Below are 19,507 nucleotides of genomic sequence, written 5' to 3'. Positions count from 1 at the left end.
CCTCCATTAAAGGTCCAATGTGTTTTTAAGTTTTCTCTTAAATTATTTACATATTAACGAGAAACACCATTTTTTGCCTCAAACATAAGACCTTTAAAACTGTGAGAATTGATTTTTTTTAATACAAATTTCTCATGTTTAAATTTTTTGACATAGTTTTAAGGAACACAATTTTTCAGGTCATTTGATACAAAGTTAGACAAATTGTTGTTCCTGCCTGAAATATTAGACCTTTAAATTTGTGAGAATTATTTAAAAAAATTCTCTCTCAGGGTTAATTTTGTGAACATTATTGATGAGAAACGCATTTTTTCCCCAGGTCATTTGTACCTGGAGTAGATCCATAGAGCTATTAGTTGTGAGAATTTTTTTTTTTCTTTTTTTTTACAAATTTCTCATGTTCAAAGTTGTTGACATAGTTTAAGAAACACAATTTTTCAGGTCATTTTGATACAAAGTTAGACAAACTGTTGATTCTACCCCAAACATTAGACCTTTAAATTTATGAGAAATATTTTAAAAATTTCTCTCTTAGGGTTAAATTTGTTGACATAATTGATGAGAAACGCAATTTTTTTCCCAAGTCATTTATACCTGGAGTAGATCTCATCATTCAAACACAGTCCCACTTTCTTGCAGGAAAAACTGAATGTCGTAGCCACTTGAGCATCGATGAGTGATGGATATGCACGCTTTATAAGAAGCCAATAATAATTATTAAATTATCATACCAAGTTTGAAAATGGTTGGTTTTGCCTCAAACATAAAGACGCTTAAATTTGTGAGAATTTTTCAAAAGTTCTCTCTTAAGTTTAAATTTTATGAGAAACACAATTTATTTTTCAGGTCGTTTGATAAGAAAAGTTCTTGCCATGCCTCAAACATTTTATTGGGTTGTTTTGAAATTGATTTATCATTTTTTTTTTTAATGCAGATCTCATGTGGATTTTTGGAATCCAAATGCAGCATGGATTTCCAACTTGAAAAGTGACAAAACTACCCTGATTGGAAGAATAATGTGAAAGGGACATCTGACTCTTACATGGACAGCAATTTCTGATTTTCTAAATGGACATCAACATTTGATACCTACGATGGACATGTGATTCCTTTTTGGACAGCAACATCTCATTCCTCAGTATGGACAGTTATATTTGATTCAGACATGGACGTCAAGGTTTGCTTCTTACATAGACAGCAAGATCTGATTCTTAAATGGACAGCAACATCTGATTCCTACATGGACAGCAACATTTGATTCCGACATGGGCAGCAATGTTTTTTTTCTTAAATGGACAGCAACATCTCATTGAAACATGGACAGTACCATCTGATATGTGAAGATAATGTATACGCCAAGAACGATCATCACAAACTTCGGTCATTCAGGATTTTTGTTAAAAGCAGACAGTACACACTTGAAGGACACGCTAAAAAGTTTCTTTTATCATGTTTATTGAATCCTTAAAAAGTCCAAAACATTAAATAATTCAGTGTTTAGTTATCCATTTCAAACTTGCATCATCGTAGTGACACTGTGAAATTATGTGGTTTAAAACTTAAGAAATTGTACGGTTATTCAAGATCCATGTCACCAGTTTAGGCATCCACATCAAAAGGCTTAAATTAAGTGGTATGCGCAAATACTTTTAAATACTTGGGGCCTACTGATGTAACTGCCAAAATTATTCTAAGTTTAGTTTAATACTGATGATCTTTAAAGTAAATGATGTTTTTGTTTTTTTTAAAGATTCTTAATGAAAAAAATGGTACCATTTAAGAATTATAATTTTTAGTGTCAGTGTAATAAATAAAAATGATACATTATTAATCTAAACCCATTTTTGTCTGATTGTCATTATTTTGTTGTCAAGCCTGTATTTATTTGTTTAAAAAGATTTATTTTACTTCATAAAACGAAACAAACGTGCACATCAGGCAATCTTAGCTCATTCAAATTTTATTTAAAAAAACGACAAACGTATTAAATTTTTTATTAAAACAAAAACCGACAAACAAGTTTATGTTTCCTTGTGGCCGAGTAGGCGTTGATATGTAGTCTTGATTCAAGACAATACTCTTGAGAAAGCGCCCTCTTGTGGCAATATTAATTATGTACGGCACTATTAACAACATATTAATTAATATCGCCACAAGAGGGCGCTCTCTCGACGACTGATCAAGAGACTGATCGCTACTGTGTATATACGTATATAATACATGTGCACATCAAATTTCGTTCTAATGTTTATCACCTTAAAAATTTTTTTTCAAACCCGGAAGACGCCATGGCCTAGCGGATAAGGAGACGGCTTCGGAGTACTACACTGGAGACATCTGTGCGGGTTCGAGCCCCGGCCAGGACACCACCACCATGGAGACACCAGAGGAACGCCCACGGACCCCGGACCACGACGAGGAGGCAACTCGGCGGAGATACACCAGAGGGAGGCGTGGACCCGGAGAGAGAGAGAGGGGGGAGAGGTGGACCGGGCAGGAAGGAAAGTGGAGACGAGATTTTTTTTTTAATTAAATTTTATTTAATTTTAATTAAAAAAAAAAAAAAAAAGTAAAAATTAACGGTGAATGGTTTTCTTAAAATCGCCTGAAACGCATGCTCGTTAATTTTTTTTACTTTCCATAAAAGAAAATCCAAAATTGTAAAAACTTACAAAAATCACCACTAATTTTTATTTTTTTAAATTTCATTTTCTTAAAATCGCCTGAAACGCATGCTCGTTAATTTTTTTTGAAATCAAATTTTTTTTGGAAAAAAAACCATGAAAATCACTGAAAATTACCAAAAAAGTGAGTGAAAACATTTAAAACACCACTAAAAAAGTGCATGGTACACTCCAGGGTATCCTGTTAACATTCTACATTGTAATAGGCATTCTGGTGACAAACAAACTTAAGGAAAGGGTCGTTTTAATAAATAATTGCTTAAAATTACTCTAAATTATCACTTAGCGTAAGTTGTATGTGCTTTACATGTATAACTCTCTAGTTTAACAATTTAATTGCACAGAACACACGTTCGTGACTTCTAACCTTAAAACTTCTTATTTTAAGTATTACAAAGTATGTACGCTCAACTTATAACTGTGAATTCCGAAGCTGGCATAATATATTAAGAGTTTGGGGCCTTTATACACATAAACTTGATAACTTATTAGCTAAGTGTATACATACTGTAGGCCTACCAGTAGTAGTGTGTGAAGACATTAGTCTGGCACCTACATTAAGAATTAGTGTTGTATAAGGACTAAGAGTCTTGGAGCCAGACTTCAAAAGATGGTGCAAAAATTGTATGGAAGCTTAGAAGGACCATCTGCGTTGTCAAGTTTCCAAGTTAAATAATATCAAAGAATCATAAAAAAATATGATAACTATTTATGTTGGGGTTCTCATTGATTTGCGGAATCTAGCTTTTAAGATAAAATGGTGGCAAGATACTGTACATTTACTTTCAGTACTAAGCAAACAACTTTATGGAAATGCAGATGTTCACTCTAAGTTTCCATACATTTGGATTCCGTTAAAACCAAAGGCCCTGCTCGGCTCGTACAATGTTTTGCAGATAAATATAATCACGTGTGATACAAGTACATCAAATTTACCACAATTAAATATCAAACTAGGTATTTAGAACATGTTTCAAACTCTTACATCTGTTTTAAAACTGTACATGTTAGCCTATGTTGCATGAGTGTTCACTACACTGCTTTGGTATTCAGTACAAAATGTTAGTCGTAGCTAGTAGCCCTTTGTTTTCTGCATTTCATTACCCATTCTTCAGGCCTGATGCTTCGTTCTTGTAAGGGCAAGGCAGCTTTTCTCATTAAAATGCCAGAGTCAGTGAGGGAAATTTGAATTAGTATACTCAATGGGCACCAAGGCAATGACCAAGGCCGTGTGCACAGAGGCAATTGCTGCGTAACTTGTCTCTGCAAAGTATCAGGCCTGATGATTCAAAGGAGCTACAAACTGTACACAACAATATTCAGCATAAAGTTTTCACTTCATAACAAAAACAGCCACATAGGGCTGTACGTGGTAAAGATCTGTTTACGAAGTACACTTTTGCTTTGAATTAAGTTCATAGCTTTTGGAATAAATAGCAACTTTGTTTCAGTTGTAAACAGTAAAGACTGATTGTCTGAGTGGTTTTATAAGAGTCCAGGTAAACAGACCTTTTTACAATAAATAAACCTCCCTAAGTGAGACGTACCTTAACATCTTAGTAATGAATGAATCACAAAGTTGAACTGAATTAGCTTGAGACGCTGAGAAGATGACGTATTTGAAATTTGAGGCAGCATCTCACAGGCTCTCGTCAGTCAAGCTGGCGCATCTTTCATACCAAGGCTTGTCATCATCTTGAGTGTTCTATAAACAAAACATTCAAAGGACAAAATTAATGCATGAAATATATGTCAACAGTTGCATATTGTATGACGTGTGTAATTCAGTTCATAGAAGGGGCTGATGATTGATGGTGGATACAGATTGGCAGAAGTGTCGTACATCCCAAGGGTGATATATTGGGGACGGGTCAAGAACGGCAGAACAATTTTGTGAATCTTTGGCACTGATACAGATTTGAAGTCGAAGGGGTAATAGTATTGGAGATGAGTCTAGATAAACAGACAAGTTGTGAGCAAATCTGGCATTGTACAATGGGCAATTAACATTGGTGCCAGCCTGGCATTGATAGAAGTACATCACAGAAAAGCACACAATCATTTGTGTACAGCCTGGGGGGGAGCAATTCACACTACAAAATTTGGCAAAACGATGGGGAGAATTTGGGTACAACTGGGGAGGTAGTGCTTTCTGCTATACCAGCCAGATAATGGATGATACCCAAGGCAAAGGCTACATCCGTATGGACTATTTCAGTCCCAGGAGTAGGTGGCATTGGCCCCTGGAAACACAGTTATTCGTAGCCCATGCACACCTTGTCCAGTGCCTTTAAAGGCACTGTACACGTTTGGTAATTGTCAAAGACATGTCTTCTCACTTGGTGTATCCCATCATAAGCATAAACGAGCCTGTGAAAATTTGGGCTCGATTGGTCATCGAAGTTGCGAGAAAATAATGAAAGGTTGAAGGCACTGGAAACTATTAGTATGTCAAAGACCAGTCTTCTCACTTGGTGTATCCCATCAAAGCATAAACAAGCCTGTGAAAATTTGGGCTCAATTGGTCATCGAAGTTGCGAGAAAATAATGAAAGAAAAAAACACCCTTGTTGGACCATTTGTGTGCTTTCAGGTAGGAATAAAAGACATCTAGCTAGAAGTCTATTAATATTTTAGTGAGAAATTACCTTACTCAAAAACTATGTTACAATAACAGGGCGTCATTTTTATACTATCCACAGCTCTCCAATGCTCGTTACCAAGTCAGTTTTTAAGTTAATATTTGATTCGAGTAATTACCAAACGTGTACATTCCCTTTAACTTTCAAGTACAAGTTAATCTTAATACTTATTGGGACTGAAAAAAGTTAGACAATTGGACGCACCTTTAAATTCTAGCAGTGAAAAAAAAGTAGCCAAGCTGAACTGAAGTAACCTGAAGCAGTGAGGAGATGACGTATTCAAATTCTTGGTGATGCTGTTTGAGATCTCTTCAGATGAGTGCATCTTTCCATCATAATCTTGAGTGTTCTAAAAAGAGAAATAATAAAACCAATAACCCATGAGTTACATTTTAGTCAAGCATGTGAACAAAATTACACGTAAATCACCAATCTGTGAAGAGAGGAATCCGGGCCCCTCCCCCCTCCACTAAAAACTTTGCCTTGTGCTGCCCCTTGCCCCCAAAGTGTAATCATGAGGCAAATCCTTAGATGTACCCCCACAAGAAAACAATAAATAAACACAAATTCACAATAATAATATGTCATCATATGGCTTGTAATTCTTGCAATGGTTTTTCTTGGTAGGGAATGAAGTAAAAGGGGTAAACTGTTGGGTGTGGGTCCTGAAATGTTAGAAAAGTGGGATACATATAGTATTTATATACAGATTTGAAGAAAAAGTGGTACTTATTTGTGGGGCTGGTCTAGAATGGCAGAAAAGTGGGGTGCGTATTGGATTTATTCTGATTTGAAGTAAAAGGGGTAAAATGTTGGGGGTGGGTCCTGATTGGCAGAAAATGGGGGTGCATATTGGATTTATTCTGATTTGAAGTAAAAGGGGTAAAATGTTTGGGGTGGGTCCTGAATGGCAGAAAAGAGGGGTGCTTATTGGATTTATTCTGATTTGAAGTAAAAGGGGTAAAATGTTGAGGGTGGGTCCTGAATGGCAGAAAAGTGGGGTGCGTATTGAATTATTGTGATTTGAAGTAAAGTGGGGTAAAATGTTTGAGGCGGGTCCTAAATGGCAGAAAAGTCGGGTGCGCATTGGATTTATTCTGATTTGAAGTAAAAGGGGTAAAATGTTGAGGGTGGGTCCTGATTGGCAGAAAAGTGGGGTGCGTATTGAATTATTTTGATTTGAAGTAAAATGGGTAAAATGTTGGGGGTGGGTCCTGAATGGCAGAAAAGTGGGGTGCATATTGGATTTATTCTGATTTGAAGTAAAAGGGGTAAAATGTTGGGGGTGGGTCCTGAATGGCAGAAAAGTGGGGTACATATTGGATTTATTCTGATTTGAAGTAAAAGGGGTAAAATGTTGGGGGTGGATCCTGAATGGCAGAAAAGTGGGGTGCATATTGGATTTATTCTGATTTGAAGTAAAAGGGGTAAAATGTTTGGGGCAGGTCCTGAATGGCAGAAAAGTGGGGTGCATATTGGATTTATTCTGATTTGAAGTAAAAGGGGTAAAATGTTTGAGGCGGGTCCTGAATGGCAAAAAAGTGGGGTGCATAGTGGATCTATTCTGATTTGAAGTAAAAGGGGTAAAATGTTGGGGTGGGTCCTGAACGGCTATAAGTGGGGTACATATTGGATTTATTCTGATTTGGAGTAAAATGGGTATAATGTCTTGGGCGGGTCCTGAATGGCAAAAGAGTGGGCTGCATATTGGATTTGTTCTAATTTGAAGTAAAATGGGAAAAATGTTGTAGGTGGGTCCTGATCAGCAGAAAAGTGGGTGCATATTGGATTTATTCTGATTTGAAGTAAAAGGGGTAAAACAATGGGGGTGGGTCCTGAATGGCAGCAAATTGGGGTGCGTATTGGATTTTTTTTCTGATTTGAAGTAAAAGGGGTCAAATGTTGGGGGTGGGTCCTGAATAGCAGAAAAGTGGGGTGTGTATTGGATTTATTTTGATTTGAAGTAAAATGGGTAAAATGTTGGGGGTGGGTCCTGAATGGCAGAAAAGTGGGGTGTGTATTGGATTCATTTTGATTTGAAGTAAAAGGGGTAAAATAATGGGGGTGGGTCCTGAATGGCAGAAAAGTGGGGTGTGTATTGGATTTATTCTGATTTTAAGTAAAATGGGTAAAATGTTTGGGGTGGGTTCTGAATGGCAGAAAAGTGGGATGCATATTGGATTTATTCAGATTTGAAGTAAAAGGGGTAAAACAATGGGGGTGGGTCCTGAATGGCAGAAAATTGGGGTGCGTATTGGATTTGTTTTCTGATTTGAAGTAAAAGGGGTCAATTGTTGGGGGTGGGTCCTGAATAGCAGAAAAGTGGGGTGTGTATTGGATTTATTTTGATTTGAAGTAAAATGGGTAAAATGTTGGGGGTGGGCCCTGAATGGCAGAAAAGTGGGGTGTGTATTGGATTCATTTTGATTTGAAGTAAAAGGGGTAAAATAATGGGGGTGGGTCCTGAATGGCAGAAAAGTGGGGTGTGTATTGGATTTATTCTGATTTTAAGTAAAATGGGTAAAATGTTTGGGGTGGGTCCTGAATGGCAGAAACGTAGGGTGCACATTGGATTTATTCAAATTTGAAGTAAAAGGGGTAAAATAATGGGGGTGGGTCCTGAATGGCAGAAAATTGGGATGCATATTTTATTTAATCTGATTTGAAGTAAAAGGGGTAAAATGTTTGGGGTGGGTCCTGAATGGCAGAAAAGTGGGATGCATATTGGATTTATTCCAATTTGAACTAAAAGCCTGGGTAAAATGTTGGAAATGGGTCCTGAATTGCAGAAAAGTGGGGTGCATTTGGGATTGATTTATAATTTTAAATAAAATGGGTACTTCTTATAGGGGCATATCCTGGGTGGCCAAAAAGTCTGGTGTATTTGGAATAAGTTGAAGGGGTAAACAGTCGATGGTGGTCTAAAATGGCATAAAGGTTGGGTGCATAGGGATTGATTTATTTGAAGTAAAATGGGTAATTCTTGGGGGCGGGTCCTCAATGGCCAAAAAGAGGGGTGATTATGAGATATGAAGAAGAAGGGGTGGGGCGGGTCTAAAATGGCAGATTTGTTTCCTACAAAGATTGTGTGGAATAAATACTCTTGGCCAACCCCAAGATCACCACAAGTCCAAGAAACACAGAGCCTATAATTTTGGCAGATCCGGTTTCAAAACAAGAACTGTAGTGCGGTACGTGGTGTGTGCACAAAACGTGAAGAAGGGCTAGGGAAACAAGTTTTTTTTTTAAGATATGATGTAATCAATATGATGTTCGCGGTACAGTTCTACTTCTAGCTAGGACTAAAATAAAATGCCAGATAAAATCCATGTTAGACAGTGTTATAAGGTCAAGATAACCCTACCTACTACACTATAGTTTGTAAACTAACCACTCGCGAGATACCTTTCGCAGACGTTGTTGTTGTTGTTGATTGATCAAATACTTACTGAAGTGAAATGCAGGACACTTTGATCCCCAAACAACATAGCTTACAGTTGAGTACGAATACTGGAACTTACCCTGGGGGTGTAGGTTGATACTCCGGGTTTGATGAACATCCATTATGGTTATGAAATCGTATGGTCTTGCAATAAACATTGTCTGAAGTTGATCAGTTTATAATCCACGTGTGTCGTCAACGCCATGTTGACTGCATCGGGGTTTTCCCCACGCAATAATGACAGACTGTTAATTTTATGACGATAGAGGTCGCCCTTTCATTTTGTTTCAGCAACAGATTTGCACATGCGCATTCGGCGTCTACCAAAAGTGCAAAATAATGTCGTCTGCTCACCGTCATCGTCTTCAAAATCAAATGTTTTCAGCACAAAACATTTCATGTAAGTGCTCGTTTTTTAATCCCAAAATATTTATATAGTGCAAATAGAATGTATAGCACATAACATGACGTGTATTTCTTGAATAGGAAGATTTGGAAGGGAGTATTTTGGGATCGTTTTTGTGCCAATTATTCAATGTGATTATTTAACGTTTGTTTTCGTAATCTTATTTTTTGCTGACGAGTTGTCAGTTTAGATTTTGAGTGTCGTTCCAATCATTCATGGAGGTAGTCTACCTCCATGTTCCAATCAATATAATTATAATGGCCTAACCAGATAAGAAGGGGGCGGGGCAAGTGCGGTAAGAACACAACATTGTGGGCCTGGCAGTCAGTGTAAGTGACAGTGTCAGGATAGTATTTATTTAATGTTTCATCATTCAATTCAATTGCAACCTAAAAAAAACTCAAGCCATGCCCATAAAATTCCTGTGTGCACTGTTTTTGTATCATTTGGGAAGGAGTGGGAGGGTTTTGTTGAGGGTTCTGCCCTCCATACATCCAATACTCTGTACTCGGGAACTCTAAATATTACTCTGTATGAGAAAAAATACTGGTCAACTTGTACGCATGCTAACTCGTGCATGAACCAACTTGTGCAGAGACATATACCAGCACTAAGACCAACTCTCAAGATGTACTTGTTTTACGCAAGAAGGACTAAGATTCTATACGAGAAACTGTCTTCTCTTTGGGATTCAAAGAAATCACTGCTCACCATTTTGTGTTAAAAAGGAAAATCCCCATGTATCAACTGACATTACATATTATCAGATGCTTATTTTATTTGTTTATCCTTTTTCTCTCTAGATGTGTTAGTTTCGGTTTTGGCATTGAACCATTTGAATCATCTGTGGAATGAATCCTCATCAACCATTAACCATCCAAGAATACACGTGGATGAAGAATCATCAGTTTGGACCACGCCCTACCTCTTTAAATATGATGGTGAGTTTCAAAGAAGTATTTTATTTTGTCATGATCTTTCCACCAGAATTGTTTTTCTTCCAATTCTTCTCTCCCCGACCGCCTCGCTTAATTATGGACCCATTTGGTCCTCCCTCGTGGGTATTCCTCTGTGCTCTGTACTGCACCTTGAATCATCCTCTGATAATCTGCCAACAAATATCAAAATAGCTAAAAATTCATCCCCTTTTCTGCTAATGTTGATCCACCCACAACCTTGTGTAATCAGTCAAAACAATGCCTCCCCCTCTCAGCATACTTAGATCCGCCCCCATTGTTGACCCATTTACCTCCTGCAACCAACATCAATCCCAAATATCCACCCCTCTCATCGTTCACTTGAAGCACCACCCCCCCCACCCCCTGCCCACAATAAGGACCCACCCAATTACGTATGAATCCCAAATGCATCCATCCTCTTTGGAAAGAGCCTTCCCAAATGATACATCCTCCTTTGTAGGAGCACTCAAAGGGTTCCCCCCAAAGAGGACCCATTTGCAACCAACCCGTTGTCATCCAAAATATGCATCCCTCTTTTAGAACCACCTAACCAATAGAATTTTAGTGAGCAGTGAACACACTGTTTCATTTGTAATTAACATTGTGGTTTTAATTCCTGATTTTAGAACACTCTTGAAAGGATGGCAAGCCTTAGAAGAAGTGATGTGGCATCTTAATTGAAGAGAGCCCTGAGATGCAGCATCATCATGAAACCAAATCATCTTCCCATTGCCTCAAGCTACTTCAGTTCAACTTGTTTATTCAAAACCATGATGAGAAGGTATGTACCTCTACATTGATTTTTACATTTTCAATCCAAAGTATGCACCAAACTTCTATGCCATTTTGGACTTGCCAACACTTTTTAACCCTTTTCCTTCAGTTCAATCAGCCAACTGTCTTGCCACCCCTGTCTTGTCTTGTAAACATTTTAGTTTACCCCTACTTTTTAAATCCCCAAATCAGACCCTACTTGTTGGCATTTCTGGACCATTCCCAATAGGTTACCTTTCTCCTTAAAATCTGTATCGATCCAAAGTTCACCCTCTCGTATTTCATTCAGGAACCACCCCAAAAGTTTACCTCTTTTAACTTCATACTGTATCACAATCACACTCAGGCATAAACCACTGTATGTTCTATCATTCAGGACCAACCCCCAACATGTTACCTCTTCTACTTCAAATCTATATAAACCTAAATCACCCCCCCCCCCCCCTCTTTTTTTGTCACTCAGGGCCACTGGACCAACCCCAATAATTTATCCCCATCTACTTCATATCTATATCATACCAAATTATACACCCCCTTGTTTACCATTCGGTGCGAGTCCCAAACAACTTACCCCTCTTACTAAAAGCAAGCACCCCCTTGTCTTTCATCTATAACCATTGTATCAACCCCAACAATTTACCCCTTCTATATCAACCCAAATCTCACACCTTCCTTGTCTGTCATGTTCAGTGCCAATACAACTTACCCCAAAACAGCCCAAAACAAGCACCCCTCTTGTCTGTCATTCAGGACCAACCTCCAACAACTTACCCCTCTCAACTCAAAGCAAACACCCCCTTGTCTGCCATTCATAACCTGCCCCTAGCATTTTACCCATTTTACTTCAAATCTGTATCAACCCAAAACATGCATCCATCTTTTCTGCTATCTGCTATCCTAAACCCTCCCCAATATTATAACCTCTTTTACATTTACTTCAAATCTATATCTGTAATGTGATGCCTCTTTTCTAATCTGGATACAGGACAACATCGTGTACCCTTCTTCAAACTTTATTAACCCAAACATGTGATCTGTTTTCCAAAAGACATGTCTTGGTCCATTATGAATGAAATGTAGTTCATGCATTAATTTGTGCTTTGAAATGTTGTTTATAGAACACTCAAGATGATAAGCCTTGATATGAAAGATGCATCAGCTTGACTGAAGAGAGCCCATGAGATTGCAGCATCATCATGAATTCCAATACGTCATCTTCTCAGCGTCTCAAGCTTCCTCAGTTCAACTTTGTTAGTTATTCGCGGAAAACATTATAGTGGATATTAAGGTACGTCTCAAGTAGTGAATTTTACCTACTGTAAAAGATCTGTTTACATAGACTCTTAGACACCACTTGGAAATGAGTCCTTGTTGTTAAACAAAACTTACAAAGCTGTAGCGTTAAAAATTGAAAGTCCTTTATTTCTTAAGCAGATCTTTGTTGTCTTATACACTCATACATGGATAGCACGTAGAGAGGTTTATTCATTGTAAAAAGGTCTGTTTACATGGACTCTTATAAAACCACTCGGACATCAGTCTTTACTGTTTACAACTGAAACAAAGTTGTTATTTATTTCAAAAGCTATGAACTTTATTCAAACCACAGTGTACTGCGTAAACAGATCTTTACCATGAACAGCCCTATGTGGCTGTTTTTGTTATGAAGTGAAAACTTTGCTGAATATTGTTGTGTACATTTTGTAGCTCTGTTGAATCATCAGGCCTGATACTTTGCAGTGACAAGTTACGCAGCAATTGCCTCCATGCACACAGCATTGGTCATTGCCTTGGTGCCCATTGAAATGTTCTGGTACTAACTCAAATTTCCCTCAGACTCTGGCCCTTACAAGAATGAAGCATCAGGCCTGAAAAATGGGTAATGAAATGAAGAAAACAAAGGGCTACTAGCTACGACTAACATTTTTTACTGAATACCAAAGCAGTGTAGTGAGCAATCATGCAACATATGGGCTACCATGTACAGTTTTAAAACTTAACTTTACACAGATGTCAGAGTTTGAAAAATGTTTTAAATACTTAGTTTGATATTTATATGTGGTAAACTTGATGTATTTGTATCGCACGTGATTATATTTATCTGTAAAACATTGTACGAACTGTGCAGGGCCTTTGGTTTTAATGGATTTCAAATATATGGAAACTTGGAGTGAACATCTGCATTTCCATAAAGTTTTATTCTTAGTAGTGAAAGTACAGTACTGTACCTTTTTACCATTTTATCTTGAAAAACTAGATTTCGCAAATCCATGAGAACCCCAAAATAAATAGTTATAGTATTTTTTTATGATTTTCTGATCTATATAATATGGAAAGTTGGCAATGCAGATGGTCCTTGTAAGCTCCCATACAATTTTTGCTCCATCTTTTGAAGTCTGGTTCCAAGTCTCTTAGTGGTAATACAACACTAGTTCTTAATGTAGGTGTCAGACTAATTTCTTCACACACTTGTTTGATTTCTCCTATACATGTATTATGTGTATACACTTAGCTGATATCAAGGTTATGTGTGTGAATGCCCCTTTTAAACAACAGCTTTTAATATGCCAGCTTCGTTATTCACAGTTAGGCTGAGTGTAATACTTAAAATAATAAGAAGTTTGAAGGTTAGAAGTCACGAACGATGTGTTCTGTGCAATTGAATTGTTAAAATTAAAGAGTTAAAGCACCTACAACTTACGCTAAGTGCCAACTTAGAGTAATTTTAAGCAATATTTATTAATACGACACTTTCCTGTAAGTTTGTTTTTCACCAGAATGTCTATTACATGTAGAATGTCAACAGGGATATCCTGGAGTGTATCACGCACTGTTTTAAGGGTGTTTTAAATGTTTTTACTCTCAATTTTGGTAATTTTCAGTGATTTTCAAGTTTTTTTTCCCCAAAAAAATTTGATTGAAAAAAAAATTAACGAGCATGCGTTTCAGGCGATTTTAAGAAAATGAAATTAAAAAAACGAAAAAATCAGTGGTGATTTTTGCAAGTTTTTACAATTTTGGATTTTCCTTTATGGAAAAAAAAAAAAATTAACGAGCGTACGTTTCAGGCGATTTTAAGAAAACCATTCACCGTTAATTTTGACTTTTTTATTTTTTTTTTTATTAAAATTAAATAAAATTTAATTAAAAAAAAAATCTCGTCTCCACTTCCCCTTCTGCCCGGTCCACCTCTCCCCCCTCTCTCTCTCTCCGGGTCCACGCCTCCCCCTGGTGTATCTCCGCCATGTTGCCTCCTCGTCGTGGTCCGGGGTCCGTGGGCGTTCCTCTGGTGTCTCCATGGTGGTGGTGTCCTGGCCGGGGCTCGAACCCGCACAGATGTCTCCAGTGTAGTCCTCCAAAGCCGTCTCCTTATCCGCTAGGCTATGGCGTCTTCCGGGTTTGAAAAAAATTTTTTTAGGTGGTAAACATTAGAACGAAGTTTGACGTACACACTGTATATGCCTATACTACACATTAGCGGTCAGTCTCTGGATCAGTCGTCGAGAGAGCGCCCTCTTGTGGCAATATTAATTAATATGTAATTATTATTCCCGTAAGTAATTAATATTGCCACAAGAGGGCGCTCTCTCAAGGATAAAATTCTTGAATCAAGACTACCAGTCAAAGTCTACACGGCCACAAGGAAACATAAACTTGTTTGTCTGTTTCATTTGAATACACAATTTAATTAATTTTTAATTTTAATTGTTTTATTTTATAAAATGTGAATACAGGGATTGCACGGTTTGCACGTTTTTGTTTTGTTTTATGAAGTCAAATAAATCTTTTTAAACAAATAAATACAGGTTTGGCAACAAAATAATGACAATCAGACAAAAACAGGTTTAGATTAATAGTATAGCATTTTTATTTATTACGGTAATAATAATGAACATTTTTAATATAGCGCAGAATTACAATAAAGTCTCAATGCTATAACATAAGTTTACGTTAATCGTTCATTCTTAATTAAATCTAGAATATCTACAATCAACTTTTTACCAGTGAATTATTGACATCAATTAACTACTAACACTCTGACGTGGGAAAATGTTATCCTAGTAGGGATTCTGAACAAATATATAATTCTTAAGTTTGAACATTATCATTTAAAACTTGAGCTCAATCGGTCATCAAACTTGCGAGATAATAATAATAAAAAAAACACCCTTGTAACACGAAGTTGTGTGCGTTTAGATGGTTGATTTCGAGACCTCAAGTTCTAAATCTGAGGTCTCAAAATCAAATTCGTGGAAAATTACTTCTTTCTCGAACACTATGGCACTTCAGAGGGAGCAGTTTCTCACAATGTTTTATACTATCAACCTCTCCTCATTACTTGTTACCAATTAAGGTTTTATTCTAATAATTATTTTGAGTAATTACCAATAGTGTCACTGCCTTTAAAAGGGACGGTACACGTTTGGTAATTACTCAAAACATACATTATCATAAAAACTTACTTGGTAATGAGTAATGGAGAGCCGTTGATAGTGTAAAACATTGTGAGAAACGGCTCACTCTGAAGTAGCGCAGATTTTGAGAAAGAGGTAATTTCTCACTCAAATATTAGAAGACTTCTAGCTAAGAAGTCTTGTATTCCTACCTGAAGCACACACATTCGCTCAACAAGGGTGTTTTTTCTTTCATCATTTTCTCGCAACTTCGATGACCTATTGAGCCCAAATTTTCACAGGCTTGTTATTTTATGGTTATGATGGGATACACCAAGTGAGAAGACTGGTCTTTGACAATTACCAAATATGTACCTTGCCTTTAATTAGCAACTTTTGTAATTTTTGTAGAAAGCAGCATTTTGAAAAACATTGTGTTTCAGTTTTTTTCCCAAAAATTTGAATCTGAGAAGCATTACTGCAGTAATGGTTCTGAGATTGTGTATTTTATTAGGGATTATTTAGTCCTGCATATTACGACACGTTCGCTTGGGATTGCCAGGGACATTTAAAAAAAGTGACCATCTTTTAATTGAAATTTTCACAGTTAATTTATTGTATAACTTTGTATATAAATTAAAACAAAAAAATATTTTGTTAAAAAAAGCCAAAGGAATACTTTGCCGTTGAAAGATTACAAATCACGTTGTGAAAAAACAAATTATTATCCATCACAAACTTGAGGACATGTTTTGGACCTTCAAGCTGGGGGGGGGGGGTAGTTGTCTGGTGTCTTCCACACAAAATTCCTAGATCAGAAATTTGTGGTTATTATTCTTGAGTCTCTTTTCTTTGACTAAAAGATTCTCTTTACTACACAATCCACACAAATCAGATGTTGTACGGTGATCGAAATTGTCTTTGTAGGAGTCTGAAGTGGATGTCCATGTAGGAATCAGATGTTGCTGTATTTGTAGGAGTCTCAAGTGGATGTCCATGTAGGAATCAGATGTTGCTGTCTTTGTAGGAGTCTGAAGTGGATGTCCATGTAGGAATCAGATGTTGCTGTCTTTGTAGGAGTCTGAAGTGGATGTCCATGTAGGAATCAGATGTTGCTGTATTTGTAGGAGTCTGAAGTGGATGTCCATGTAGGAATCAGATGTTGCTGTGGGTGCAAATAATAATCAATTTCACTTGGAATCAAACTGAAAGAATGCATGAAATAAAATGTGTTTCTAAAAAAAAATAAACCACACAAAAAAGGTATTGCCCAAATAGGGAGATTGCAAATATGTAGGGCCAGATAGCTCAGTTGGTTGAGTGCCAGGTTTTTTATCCGGAGGCAGCTGGTTCGAGCCCCGTTAGTAAATTAGTCTTTGTTCAACACAGGTCCTGCATCAAAAACATAGTTTGAAACTTAAACCAAGTGAGATTTCTTTTTTATCCCTCAAACTGATTTCTTTTGCAGTTTTAAAGCAAAACACAACATCTTTCTCAACAGTCAGGTAACAGCCAAATAATCTATTGTCACTTTGTATCAAACTGAAAATACAGTGAGATTTCCTTTTTTATTCCTCAAACTAACAAAAATGTGGGAAAAAAATTTTTCTCTCAACATTCAAATCAAAGCCAAATAATCATCTGTTTTTACTTTCCATCAAAAGGAAAATTTCCTGGAAGCATACATTACTCAAAAATATTATAGCTTAAAATTTAAACCAATTGAGATTTTTTATTCCTCAAACTAAAACAAAATTTAGTCTCAATGAAATGTTATGGATAGGCAAGGCCAAATTATTTATTGGATCACTTGGCATCAAACTTAAAAACGTCCTGAAATTTTGTAAACTGAGGTGAGATTTATATTTTATTCCTCAATCTGATAACAGCAGTCTCAAAGCAAAACTAAAATATGTTTCTCAGCGTATAATCCCAACAAAATGTTTAGTCATGGCGAAATAATCATATTTTTTCAATTCGCACAAAACTGAACATACCCTGAAAAAATTCAATCCTCATATGTATTTTCTCTTGAAATATAAACCGAAGTGAAATTTCTTCTTAATTCCTCAAACTAAAAAAAGGGAAACATTACCTCTTTAATGTCCATTTTGGCTACACAAGGGTCTCAGTTTTTGTGAAGCTAAGCATCCTTGTTGAAGAGGTACTGGTTGACTGGTAGGCAGTTCTCCCAGCCTCCATGTCACAACTCAGAGATGAAACTAAGCATTCATGTTGGAGAGGTGCTGGTTGACTGGTAGGCAGTTCTGACAGCCTCCATGTCACAACTCAGAGATGAAACTAAGCATCCATGTTGAAGAGGTGCTGGTTGACTGGTAGGCAGTTCTGACAGCCTCCATGTCACAACTCAGAGATGGACCTAAGCATCCATGTTGGAGAGATGCTGGTTGACTGGTAGGCAGTTCTCCCAGCCTCCATGTCACAACTCAGAGATGGACCTAAGCATCCATGTTGAAGAGGTGCTGGTTGACTGGTAGGCAGTTCTGACAGCCTCCATGTCACAACTCAGAGATGGACCTAAGCATCCATGTTGGAGAGATGCTGGTTGACTCAGCCTCCCAGTCTCCATATCACAACTCAGAGATGAAACTAAGCATCCATGTTGGAAAAGTGCTGGTTGACTGGTTGAGAAGTTCTCACACCCTAAACAAAGTGAAACAAAAACTTGTAAAAGGAGTAGTCATTTTAAAGCAAACCAGGGAATACGGTATGTGGAGATAAAAGGTAACAAAAGGTTGGCGAAACCTCTAAACCCACTGTTATACAAAGGAAAAAATTTCATATCCAGCCGGCAATATTCTGACACCTTTTTGAAACTTTTGTATAGATCGTGCAAGTCTCACGAACATTCAAACATTTGTGGGACCATTGGTCGATTTCACAAAGAGTTGGGTCTAGTCCTAACTTAAGACTTACTCCTACGAGATATCAAAAGCTTAGTTAATCCTGAGATGAGACTAGTCTTAACTCTTTGTGAAATCTACCCCATGGTCCCACACGTACACTATATCAGTCCCAAAAGTCGCAAGACTTGCACTGTCTAAGTCTATACTGACCACTGTTCAATTGACACTTTGCATGTTTTCTGAACAGATAAAGATTAAGTTGCTGCCGGTGTTTCAAAGAATTCTATTCGCCAGAGATTCTGTTCCCCATAATTATGGGAAATTAACATGGGCTGAAAGAGGATGATTCAAAAGAGGGCGCTATCACTATCAGAAGAAGTTTGTACAGTTTGCCAATAACAATATGAGGGGAACGAATCTCCAGACCGGGGGAAACAGAATCATGGCCACTGCCACACCGGCTATGTACTTTTTAAAAGCAATCATGTAAGCCAAAAGAGGGTGCTACAAAGAGAAGTTTGACTTTGAGGCGACCGAATCTCTGGGCCGGGGAAACAGAATCTTCTGCCAGCATGGCCAAACCAATGGCCAGCATCATAGCCAAACCAATGGCCAGTGCCACACCGGCTATACGTACTTTTTAAAAGCAAGTTTCTTAATAAGCCAAGAAGCCAAGGAGCAATTTCACTCAGGTGTCAAGGAAGGACACATCAAGTAGAGTGCCGCCTAATAGGTAATACAAACATGCACACGGCAAACACAGGTCACAACACACCGTACATAAAGATGTAAACATGTACAGTACGTGTGTACATTCAACGACACACTATAAACTATTGAAAAAAGAGTGCACTGTCAACTACACAAACACACCAAGAAATCATCAATTAGTAACAATAAAGACTCATCAGAATACCTTTAGAATATGGAGCAACTTACCCGCCAGAGATGAACGAAAGATGAAGCATTATAAACGGTCTTTGAAGAGACAAAACAGCAAAACGAAATTGGTAGATAGACGTCCCATCCTGTCAGATGTCAAACCTCCCTCCATTGTTTTGGAAACTGTCCTTAGATTGGACTATGGAGGGCGCACTTCATAAACAAACCCACGTGCTTTCGTTTTTTTACCAGCAGTTAATTTCAAAACATCGACTTTTGGACAGAAGTGAGGTGCAACCTGCTTGAAAAATGAGTAGTAGTAGTAGTAGTAGTAGGGCCTACTAAAAACCACGAGGCATTTATTGAATGAACATTTTGTTAAACGGGGATTCATTGTTGAAGATAAGTGTTTGATATTTTTGGCTTGGGCAGGGGAAGGATGGGGGGAGTGGCGGGGC

The 19,507-nt window shown here is 37.5% G+C and overlaps 3 long non-coding RNA genes across 3 annotated transcripts; 1 reads left to right on the top strand and 2 right to left on the bottom strand.

The window, feature by feature from the left end:
• Positions 1–1,438: 1,438 nt before the first annotated feature.
• On the bottom strand, positions 1,439–8,994 carry LOC139950327 (uncharacterized). Its single transcript, XR_011787645.1, has 3 exons — positions 8,847–8,994; positions 5,530–5,674; positions 1,439–4,389 (listed from the first exon to the last, which is right to left on the bottom strand). It is a non-coding gene; the product is annotated as an uncharacterized lncRNA (long non-coding RNA).
• Positions 8,995–9,092: 98 nt separating this feature from the next.
• Positions 9,093–14,414, top strand: LOC139951063 (uncharacterized). The gene is made up of 4 exons (XR_011787723.1): positions 9,093–9,167; positions 9,977–10,114; positions 10,759–10,913; positions 12,025–14,414. It is a non-coding gene; the product is annotated as an uncharacterized lncRNA (long non-coding RNA).
• An 811-nt stretch (positions 14,415–15,225) lies between these two features.
• Positions 15,226–19,215, bottom strand: LOC139951064 (uncharacterized). The gene is made up of 3 exons (XR_011787724.1): positions 19,107–19,215; positions 17,396–17,964; positions 15,226–16,465 (listed from the first exon to the last, which is right to left on the bottom strand). It is a non-coding gene; the product is annotated as an uncharacterized lncRNA (long non-coding RNA).
• Between the last annotated feature and the right edge of the window lie 292 nt (positions 19,216–19,507).

Source organism: Asterias amurensis, chromosome 18 (genome assembly GCF_032118995.1).
Source record: "Asterias amurensis chromosome 18, ASM3211899v1".
Classification (NCBI taxonomy): domain Eukaryota; kingdom Metazoa; phylum Echinodermata; class Asteroidea; order Forcipulatida; family Asteriidae; genus Asterias; species Asterias amurensis.
The sequence above is the reverse complement of the archived record's forward strand: the minus strand, read 5'-3'. Positions and strand labels throughout refer to the sequence as shown.